The sequence below is a fragment of the Cebus imitator genome, unplaced genomic scaffold (genome assembly GCF_001604975.1).
Source record: "Cebus imitator isolate Cc_AM_T3 unplaced genomic scaffold, Cebus_imitator-1.0 Scaffold117, whole genome shotgun sequence".
NCBI lineage: Eukaryota > Metazoa > Chordata > Mammalia > Primates > Cebidae > Cebus > Cebus imitator.
Window position 1 is genome coordinate 278788 of NW_016107432.1, and position 11517 is coordinate 290304.

Below are 11517 nucleotides of genomic sequence, written 5' to 3' on the forward strand. Positions count from 1 at the left end.
ATCAATCTTCGTACGTTCACCTCCCCAAACCACTCAATCTGCAGCAGCCCTGGCTAAAACATAAATTCTTCATGCTATTTCCCTATTTAATGGCTAATGGCTTCTTATGGAATAAAGATAAAATTTAGAATTTTATTTATTTATTTATGTATTTATTTAGAAACAGTCTCATTCTGTTGCCCGGGCTGAAGTGCAATGGTGAAATCTCGGCTCACTGAAACCTCCGCCTCCCGGGTTCAAGCAATTCTCCTGACTCAGCCTCCAGAGTAGCTGGAGGTGATGCATGTGCCACCACAAATGATGTGATCTCGGCTCACTGCAACCTCCACCTCCTGGGCTCAAATGATTCTCCTGCCTCAGCCTCCCAAGTAGCTGGGATTACAGGTGCCCGCCACCATGCCCAGCTAATTTTTGTATTTTTAGCAGAGATAGGGTTTCTCCAGGCTGGTCTTGAACTCCTGACCTTGAGTGGTCCACCTACCTCAGCCTCCCAAAGCACTGGGATTAGACATGAGACACTGTGCTCAGCATCAACCTGAAATACTCTTTCCCTGTGATTTGCTTGACTAACCCCTGCTCACCCATCAGACCTCAGCTTAGATATCAGTTCTCCAGAGAAGCCTCCCCACTCACCCCAATCTAAATTATACCCTTCCATCATCTTTCTCACAGCACTCGCTTTCCAAATTTATACCTTAATTTGTATGTTGATTTGTTCCATCTTTGCCTCCCCCGCTATAATAAATCTATCTCCATGTACACAGAGATATGATGCCTTGGGACCCACTGTTTCTGGTGCCCAGCAGTAGCTAACAAATGGTATAGCTCAATAGATAGTCAAATAAACAGATGAATATGTGTGGAAGGAAGGACACAAATGTTCATCTGTTTATTTGACGAATTATTTAGCCCTCAAACATCATAGCCCCCAAAATGTCCCTCAGCCTCCCTGCAGAAGCCCTCTAATAGGCAAAAATAAAACTTTCAATCGAATGTAGCTTTTCCTAGACACATTGCACTTTACACTGAGGCTTTTTTGGAGATAGGGCATTTTATCCATATCTCCCCAGCTCCCAGTGAGTTAACTCTATAAACACCCTTAACTGACTCTGCCTCCAACAGTCCTGCTCCCTGCCTCCCTCTTTCCACCTGGCCAGTTCACTCTGATGTCAGAGGAAAGAAAGTTTTTTTAAACTCTGCCCCCTTAATTTGATCATTTAAGGCCTTTCATTTTCTTCTATTTCCAAACCCTGTGCCTATAAGCCACATGGGTCTGCCGTTGCTCCTTGAAGCCATTTCAAATTAGTCCCAGCCCATCAGCCCTGTTCATCAAATGTGCCTTAAATCCAAGCTTTGCTTCTGCACTTAGGCTTGACTCTCCACTCCATTCTAGCAGCCACCTCGCTTCCGACACTCAGCTTTGTCTCCCGGCTCTCGTCTCACTGACAACGCTTGGGTTCAGTAACTGAAGGAACAGCCCACTCTGGCCTTCTTCCTTCCTAAGGTCAAAGCTTGCATTCATCCTTTAGATCTCTCTACTTGGTTGTTTGGGAAAACTCCCACCCTGGCACCCGGCCTCTGGCAAACACTCAAGCCAAGTTTAGACATGTCTCCCACAGAGAGGATGTCAGATTTCACCACCTCTGAAGCCCCATTTCCCTCTGGTTTCCACCAGATCCCTTTTGGCCTCTCATTCCTTTGTGTCCTCAGTACTAAACATGCTGCCCACCCCACCCCATCCAACCACTCACTAAATCTGGTAACAAATTATCTTTTTTTTTTTTTTTTTTTTTTTGAGACAATTTCGCTCACTGTAACTGCTGGCTCCCAGGTTCAAGTGATTCTTGTGCCTCAGCCTCCCCCGTAGCTGGAATTACAGGCACGCACCACTACGCCTTGCTAATTTTTGTATTATAGTGGAGACAGACTTCTCCGTTTTGGCCAGGTTGGTCTCGAACTCACGGCCTCAAGCAACCTGCCCCTCTCAGCCTCCCAAAGTGCTAGGATTACAGGTGTGAGCCACCGTGCCCCGCCCTCTGGTGACCAATTCTAATTCCTCAGTCAAACTTATCTCCAAGATCTTCTAAATTCGTCCCATCCCTCCTACCTACTCACTATGACTTGTTTGTATTCAAAACATGAGATTCTCTACAGAAAATTGAGTAAAGGACAGATCCAGATCTAAATCCCATTCCTGTCATCTAGCAGCTTCGGGGACTTGAGCAAAATAACTTAATATCTTAGTTTCGTTTTTTAACAAATATCTAGGAAGTGGGAACAATATTCTACAATGTTCAGCTGCTAGCACAGATATGCCACATTGTAGACATTTTTTAAATGTGCAACAAAGGACGAAAAGAAAGAACATATTCATCATTTGCAGGGATGCGGTGCTGTAGCTATAGCAAAGAATTGAGCGTCATATTTTGGCTATATAATTCCTGTAGATGCTGAGATCAACCATGACAGCAGCAGAGTAAGGAGAAATGTATGGCGAGAGAAGTTAGTGTGCAAAGCCTTAAAGAATGAGTAAAATAGAACAAGAGGATGATGAAAGGAAGCTTTCCAATAGGGCCAACATGAGTAGGAGCCTGAGCACAGGACAGCCATGGGAAGTTGCAGAGGCAGAGCAGAAGCAGAGCTGAAGGAGGCCTGTTGAGGAAAAGCAGAAAATATGCCTGAAAAGATGAAGAAGGGCACCGGGTGCAGTGGCTCATGCCTGTAATCCCAGCACTTTGGGAGGCTGAGGCGGGAGGATCACCTGAGGTCAGGAGTGCGAGACCAGTCTGGCCAATATGGTGAAATCCTTTCTCTACTAAAAATACAAAAATTAGCCAGGCTTGGTGGTGCATGCCTGTAATCCTAGCTGCTCAGGAGGCTGAGGCAGGAGAATTGCTTGAACCTGGAAGGCAGAGGTTGCAGTGATCTGTGATCACACTACTGCGCTCCAGCCCCGGGGGCCGAGCGAGACTCCATCTCCAAAAGAAAAAAAAAGAGAAAAAAAAAGATGGAGAAGGGCCAGCTCAGAGAAGATGAGACTAAAATGAAACCCAGGTTTCCTCTGACTTCTGGCCTTATCTCCATGGCCTTGAGTTTTCCCTTCTCTATAAATGAACACTTCGGGATACATCATCTCTAAGCATGTATTTGTAACTCAATTAACCCAACCCAGGGAGTGGTGTAGCCCACACCTTATCCAAGTAACTAATTAATGTTTGTAAAATCCAGATGCCACCTAAAATAATTGTTATGAGGATGCTGCTGGAAATTCTGCAGATGCCTCGGCTTAGCCCTGGACCTGCTGACAGAGGCAGGGACCTCCCACTCTGCTTTCTGGCCTTGCTTCACTCCACTCGTTCCTTGAATGTTTCCTGACCTCATGTGGAGATAGTTGTAAAGTATTTCCAGTGATTCTACATTTGCAAAAGTTATGGAAATCTTGGCTCTTGTATAATGTGGCTGGGCTTAATTTATTTTTTAAGTAGATTCAAGGCAAACCTCTATTTGTCCTTAGTTTTCTACTTCTTTGGACCTCAGTATCCCTGATTTGGTTATGATAATAATATCAATACGAACTCTGCATAAGTAAAATTATACTAGTACTAATGCTAAGTGTGACGTATCAGGCATTTTACCTATATCATCACTCATATTCCCCACAATAATGCTATGAAGTAGGTACTATTTTTATGAGGATAATAATTTGACAGATGAGAAAACTGAAGCACAGAGGTAATTGGCTTGCCCAAAATCACAGTCAGAAGTCAAACCAGGCAAGCTGCTTCCAGAGCCTGTGCTCTCAATCCACTTGCCATACTACCTGCATAATAAATGTCAGGTTTCTTACTTTACAGACAGAGAAACTGAGTAGTTAAATAATGGCCAGAATTGCCTAAGGTCACTGAATGAATTAATCAGTAGCGAAGTCAGAACACTCTAGAATCCTGAATCTTTCTTGGCCCAATTTTTCTACCACCAATGCATATAAAGACACTTCCTCTGTCATCTTTATTATTATCATCTTTTTTTTGAGACAGAGTTTCACTCTGTTGTCCAGACTGGAGTGCAGTGTCGCAATCTCAGCTCACAGCAACCTCCACCTCCTGGGTTCCAGCGATTCTCCTGCCTCAGCCTCCTGAGTAGCTGGGACTGCAGGCACGTGCCACCGTGTGCAGCTAATTTTTGTATTTTTTAGTCGAGATGGGGTTTCACCATATTGGCCATGCTGGTCTCGAACTCCTGACCTCAGGTGATCCACCTACCTCTGCCTCCCAAATTGCTGGGATTACAGGCATGAGCCACCATGCCCAACCATTATTCCATTTTTAATAGTTCTCAAGGCTATACGACTTTGGCTTGAAGAAACAAAAATCAATTTCAAACACAAAGTTGCTCCCTGAATAAAATGCTGTTTCCTGAAGCCCAGGATTCCTAAGAAAAACAGAAATCAATCAACTTAAACCTTCTGGCACACCATAAACTTCAAATGGTCTAAAGTCTAGAGAAACAGACAAGTCCCTCCTCTTGCTTAGCAGGTCAGGGAACGTGAACATCAATGCATGAGACCACAGGCCTCTCAAGTTTTTTCAGTGCCTAAGGTTATGACATGTAAAGATACATATAAATTTTTGTAGCACTTTTAAACACTTGAAGCTTCATGGGTTCTGTTTAAATCCCAAGGAGATCATTTATCCTGCCTCATCCCTCTTCTTTAACTAGAGAAGAAAATAGTTAAGTAGATTTGGGGAAGCAAAATCAAGCTCTCCACATGGGAGTTGCCTACAGAACTGATAACATTCTCCCCAGCTCTCTAACATTTGTTAGAAATGTTGAGGTGTGGCCGGGTGCAGTGGCTCATGCCTGTAATGCCAGCACTTTGGGAAGCCAAAGCAGGTGGATCACCTGAGATCAGAAGTTCAAGACCAGCTGGCCAACATGGTGAAACCCCGTCTCTACTAAAAACTACAAAAATTAGCCAGGCGTGGTGGCAGATGCTTGTAATCCCAGCAACTCAGGAGGCTGAGGTAGGAAAATGACCTGAATCCAGGAGGCAGAGGTTGCAGTGAACCGAGATTGCGCCACTACACTCCCGCCTGTGTGACATAGTGAAACTCTGTCTCAAAAAAAAAAAAAAATGTTAAGGTGCTACTCCTATATGTTCCAATTCTGTAAAACTGTATCTAGTTTCTGACTTAAGGGCTTTTTGTCTTTGATTCTGGCACACATAGTTATGACAGTTTTAGAATAGGAAGAGCAGGTTGGTCTTTTTTTGCAGGTTTTCTTTTTTTTTTTTAAGTTGGGATTTCACCATGTTGGCCAGGCTGGTCTTGAACTCCTGACCTCAGGTGATCCACCCATCTTGGCCTCCCAAAGTGCTAGGATTACAGGTGTGAGCCATCTCACCTGGCCAAGCAGGTTGGTCTTGAATGCCCTGAAAACAGCAGCTACAGGAAAATATGAAGACCTTACAGGGGTGATTTCGTCTCTAAACAGCAATGGTCCTAAAACAGGCTCTGGGGTGTCCTCAGGAACTAAACTATCCTTAGAAATGACATGCTTCCAGAGCAAGGGCTATAAGGCAGTCAGTTTTATTAGAGTCAGCCAAGATTGAAGTAATAACAGAAATTTCATGTGGCCTGTTCAGTCTGTGGAAAATAGTCCAAAAGTTTCCCCACAACTGCCAACCAGTAGCCCTGCTCAGAGCCAAAGCCAACAACTAGAAACAAAGTTGCCAAGCCCTTATTTCCCTCTCTGTGTTGTATTATTGTGTATTTTTTACTTTTCCCTTGGCATTTTGAACTTAGATGTCAGCCCAGCCCTGGTTGATATAAAAGCATGAAGCTTTCCTGCTGCAGTGTGTTCAGAGACAGTGCCATTGAACACAGTGACCACCTGCATGGGGTAGGAGGATGCTGTGAAGAGCAGTTATTTCCACGTGCACATAAATGAGAGTTTTTCAGGAGTACAAAATAATCATTTTTAGTTTTCAGTTGATGTGCAATCTGGCTAAACTTCCCTATATTGAGAATATACTGATTGTGTTCATTTTTACTATGTGCTTGGCACTGTAAAAGGGCAAGCCTAATTTAGGTTAATGTCCTTTTTAGCAAGGAACAGCTATATGGAAATTTATTAAGTAGAAGATGATGTCCTTAAGAGGACTGTCATTCTAGAAGAAACTGGCTTCGGGGAGCACTTCGTTTCAAAAACTAATATTTCTCCTTCATCAATACTCAGGAAACTACAGCTCAGCTTCTCTCAGATAATTTTAATTTTTTTTTTTTTTTTCTTGAGACAGAGTCTCACTCTGTCACCCAGGCTGGAGTGCAGTGGTGGTATAGCTCACTGCAGCCTCCGCCTTCCAGTTTCAAGCAATTCTTGTGCCTCAGTCTCCCATGTAACTGGGATTACAGGCATGTGCCACCATGCCTGGTTAATTTTTTTGTATTTTTAGTAGAGACTGGGTTTCCCCATGTTGGCCAGGCTGGTTTTGAACACCTGACCTCAGGTGATCTGCCTGCCTCAGCTTCCCAAAGTGCTAGTATTACAGGTGTGAGCCACCGAACCCACCTTCTTTTTTTTAACATCATAAAACTGGCCAGGTACAATGGTTCATGCCTGTAATCCCAGCACTGTGGGAACCCCAGGCAGATGGATCACCTGAGGTCAGGAGGTTGAGACCAGCCTGGTCAGCATGGTGAAACCCGTGTTTACTAAAAATACAAAAATTAGTCGAGCATAGTGGCAGGCACCTGTAATCCTAGCTACTAGGGAGGGTGAGACACGAGAATCATGTGAACCCAGGAGGTGGAGGTTGCACTGAGCCGAGATTGTGCCACTGCACTCAGTCCTGGGAGACAAAGTGAGACTTTGTCTCAAGAAAAAAAAAAAGTGTATGCTCAAACAAATAAATCTTCAGAGTTAACAAAAGAAATATAAGCATGAATTTGCTCATAAATATTTCCCATTTTATGACCTTCCTATAATTTGGTTTTCACTTAGGTTTTTAATTCTAATACAGAGAATGTCAGGCATATAGGAAGGAAACAAAAAAAAGTTGCAGTGAATGATGTCATGCATGTTGAGCCAAACATATTATTATGTATATAATTAATAATAGCATGAGTTGAATTAATAAGACAGACAAATGGTAAAAAAATAAAAAATAAATACCACGGTCGGTCACAGTGGCTCACCTGTAATTCCAGCATTTTGGGAGGCCTAGGAGGGCAGATCACTTAAAGCCAAGAGTTCAAGGCCAGCCTTGCCAATATGGCATACCCTGTCTCTACTAAAAATATAAAAATTAGCCGGGTGTGGTGGTGCATGCCTGTAATCCCAGCTACTAAAGAAGCTGAGGCAGGAGAATCACTTGAACCCAGGAGGTGGAGGTTGCAGTGAGCCAAGATCGCACCACTGCACTGCAGCTTGGGTGACAGAGTGCAAAAACAAACAAACAAAAAAGACAAGAAAGCCCAGGTGCAGTGGCTCAAGCCTATAATCCTAGCACTTTGGAAGGCAGAGGCAGGCAGGTCACCCCAGGTCAGGAGTTCGAGACCTGCCTAGCCAACATGGCAAAACCTCATCTCTACTAAAAATACAAAAATAAGCTGGCCATGGTGGCATGTCTGTAATCCCAGCTACTCAGGAAGCTGAGGCAGGGGAATCACTTGAACCTGGGAGGCAGAGGTTGCAGTGAGTCAAGATCGTGCCATTGCACTCCAGCCTGGGCAACAAGAGTGAAACTCCAACTCAGGAGAAACAAAACAAAACAAAAAAAACCCCAGCATCATAAGCATAGCTCATTCCTAAAGGAAAAGATCACCCCTAATTTGAAAAGGTTTCTGAGCTCATGATCTTACTTTTCTTAGCTCATCATACATAAGCAATGTTTGGCTGCCCTCTACATTAATCAGCGCTTACAACATTCCTATGAAATAAGTGGATGAGGTGTATCATTAGCTCCATGTGGCAGATGGGGCAAACCAAACGTGGAAATTAAATGACTCACCTAAAGCCATCCAGAAGCCAATGGAGGAACCGAGATTAGAACCCACAAGCTTCTGTTTTCTGTGCAATCAACCCACAGTGCCCCAGTGTGAAGCTGAGCTTGCTCCCGGATTGCCACCTGAGACACTGGTCCTACTTAGTCACTAATGAGCATCCTTGCTCTGGGTGCCAGGGTGGAGAAAGAAGTCACCAGAGCCATGTTTCCTATCCCTGAAGAAAGAAAAAAATCCAAACATCTTTCAACTTAAGTTTATTTTTGAAGTGCCCTTCTCAGTACGTAAATAGTAAGCAATTTGAGAAGGAGCTTTATATTAAAGAAAAATAAGGGATTAAAAGGGCAATTGCAGTGGGCTTTTTTCAGATTAAAGGGATGTGAAACATTTCTGTTCAATGGGCTTGGAATAAAGTTCAAATTCAGTTCATACGCTTATCTCCAGATTTCACTTTTTAAAGTACCTCAAACATAAACTCCCACTCAACTTGATCAAAAGCTTCTCCTGCTTCAAGAGACAGAGCAACAATCAGCCCCCTTGTTCATTTAGCCAAGTCAGTGTTCTTAATCAGCATAAAAAACATCAGGAGCCAACGGGTGTTTTTTTTAAATAAAAAGTGGTTCGATGAGGCTCCAGGCTGGTGGCAGCATTCTCAGCCCAGAGAAATAGGAGTCGAGTCCTCAGATATGCAAACAGGCCCAAGAACAGGGACCCACTCCAATAGCTGGTATTTCTTCAAGCCTCAAGCCCTCTACTGTGTACTAACTTCATCTCCCTGCCTCTCCCTGCTCAGCATTCCACATTTCCCACCCATTTGGATCAAGATTCAGTGCCCATTTCTCGCTCCCAAAAATATGTCATTTGGGATTTTCTTCCGTTCCCTCTCTCAACAATTTGGTGCAAAAGCCTTTAGGTGGGGCAGAGCAGGATAACATCTGTGACTAATGGGGGAAGCCACCGTGGTACAGAGTTGGGTGCTGGAGCCCCAGCAGGGTGAGAAAAGTGTCTGCACAGGAGGGCTGCTTGCTGTGTGGGCTCAGAGCCTGAACAGGTGGGACAGGGTTCCTGCAGGTGCAGCCTGGCTTGGGGTGGCAGTGGAGTGGACATCCCCATGGAAGGGTGGCTGGGTATAAAGTTTCAGAGTCCAGGCAGAGTGGGAGGACTTTCCCTGGATAAGAGAACAGAAGGGGAATAGAACACTAGTTACACAGAGAAGATTAGTCAAATAAGTAACTTATTAAGGATAATGAAAGCCAGGTTTCTCACTGTTGGAGAAGGGAGTCACAAATATTGAAACAGAAACCTGGAATGAACCCTTAGTTGTCCAGTTGAAATTGGAAGTATCTAAATGATATTATGATCTTCAATATATTTATATAGATATAGGAATAAATATAGAAATGTGTGCATGCGTACTTACCTACATATTGTAGAAGGTAGAATAAGAGACCCCCAAAGATGCCTGCATCCTAATTTTGAAAACCTGTGAATATGTTACCTTACATGGCAAAACGGACTTCACAGGTGAGATTAAGTCAAGAACCTTAAGATAAGGTTATTCTGGTTTATCTGGGTGGGTCCAATATATTTACAAGAGTCCTTATAAGAGGGAGGCAGAGGCTGGGCACTGTGCCTCACATCTATAAACCTGGCACTTCAGGAGCCTGAGGTGGGACAATCACTTGAGCCCAAGTTTGAGACCATTCTGGACAATTCGGTGAAACCCCATCTCTACTAAAAATTCAAAAATTAGCCTGGCATGGTGGCGCACACCTGTAGTCCCAGCTACTAGAGAAGATGAGCTGGGAGGATCACCTGAGCCTGGGAGGTGGAGGCTGCTGTGATTGGACCACTGCACTACAACCTGGGCAATGGGAGTGACACCCTGTCTCAAAAATAAAAAAAAAGCCAGGGAGGGAGGAGGATCAGATTCAGAGAAGGAGACATGACAACAGAAGCGGAAGTGAAAGAGACAGATGTTAATTTGAGAATACTATGCTGTTAGCGCTGAAAATGGAGGAAGGGACCACAAGCTAAGGAAGGCAGGCAGCTTCTAGAAGCTGGAACAATGAAGGGAAGGGATGCCTCTAGAGTCTCCAGAAGGAACAGCCCTGCTAACACCTTGATTTTAGGGCTTCTAACCTTCAAAACTAGAAGATGACAAATTTGTGCTGTTTTACAAATTTGATGACAAGTTTGTGATACACCTACTGTTATATTGGCTAGTTCTGTCCAGTAAGCGCTCTTGGGAGATGCAATACCCCAATAGCAATGAGCACACCTAGCTGCTAAATACCTTTCTCCATTAAAAGGAACCAAGCCTCTTCAGAGAAATGGCTGATTCAGGGCTGAGGAAGGGAAAATACAAGACAAGCCTGGAGTATGTTTTCTCTCTCTCTTTTTATTTTTTTTTTAGATGGAATTTTAGCTCTTGTTGCCCAGGCTGGAGTACAATGGCACGATCTCAACTCACTGCAACCTCCGCCTCCCGGGTTCAAGCAATTCTCCTGACTCAGCCTCCAGAGTAGCTGGAGGTGATGCATGTGCCACCACAAATGATGTGATCTTGGCTCACTGCAACCTCCGCCTCCTGGGCTCAAGTGATTCTCCTGCCTCAGCCTCCTGAGTAGCTGGGAATACAGGCACACCACCACGGCCAGCTAATTTTTGTATTTTTAGTAGAGACAGGGTTTTAACATGTTGGTCAGGCTGGTCTCACACTCCTGACCTCATGATCCGCCACCCTCAGCCTCCCAAAGTGCTGGGATTACAGGCATGAGCCACCACGCCCAGCCTAATTTTGTATTTTTAGTAGAGCTGGAGTTTCTCCATGTTGGTCAGGCTAGTTTTGAACTCCCAACTTCAGACGATTCACCCGTCTTGGCCTCCCAAAGTGCTGGGATTACAGGTGTCAGCCACTGCACCCAGACGATCATTCCCATTTTATAGACATGAAGGTGAAGAATGGGGCAGTGAGCACACTTACCTAAGAGTCAGTCTGAATGAAGCTAGTCTTGCCCTGGAGCCCGTGCTGTATGTAGACCACATTGGACGTCAGGGTATCTATCTGGCCATGTACAGAGCTCCAAGGCTCACCAAATAGTAGCTACATATTATTGGCCATCTAGTCAACCCACTGAAGGTCTAGAGAAGCACACTGAGGCCCAGAGGGGTGAATGACCTCACCTGGATTACATAGATTATTCCCAGAAGAATTGGGTTAGAAGCAGGATCCCTGGTTGTCAGCCCAGCATGGCGCCTTCTCCCATGACACAGGGACTTGGCTCTGGTCATCTATTGTAAATCACATAGTGTTTATCATATGACATCTGCAGGTTTGTTTAGGGGTAGTTAATGAAATTAGTCAGCGTTTCTCACAAATGGATCTCAGTGTCCATCCCATCCAGACAATTATGTTGACTATGCTCAGGCTAAGTTAATACACCAGTAATAACTACTGTGAAAGATGAAAGCTAAAGAAAGAGATGAAAACTAAAGAAGGGAGTGGGGGAGA

At 44.2% G+C, this 11517-nt stretch overlaps 1 long non-coding RNA gene across 2 annotated transcripts in view; it reads right to left on the bottom strand.

Moving 5' to 3' along the window:
* Positions 1–8724: 8724 nt before the first annotated feature.
* Positions 8725–11517, bottom strand: part of LOC108311508 — a 26801-nt gene continuing 24008 nt past the window's right edge. For both annotated transcript variants that reach the window (XR_005201928.1, XR_001828235.2), the window contains one exon: positions 8725–9171. This is a non-coding gene — a long non-coding RNA (uncharacterized LOC108311508). The remainder of the gene's footprint in view (positions 9172–11517) is intronic.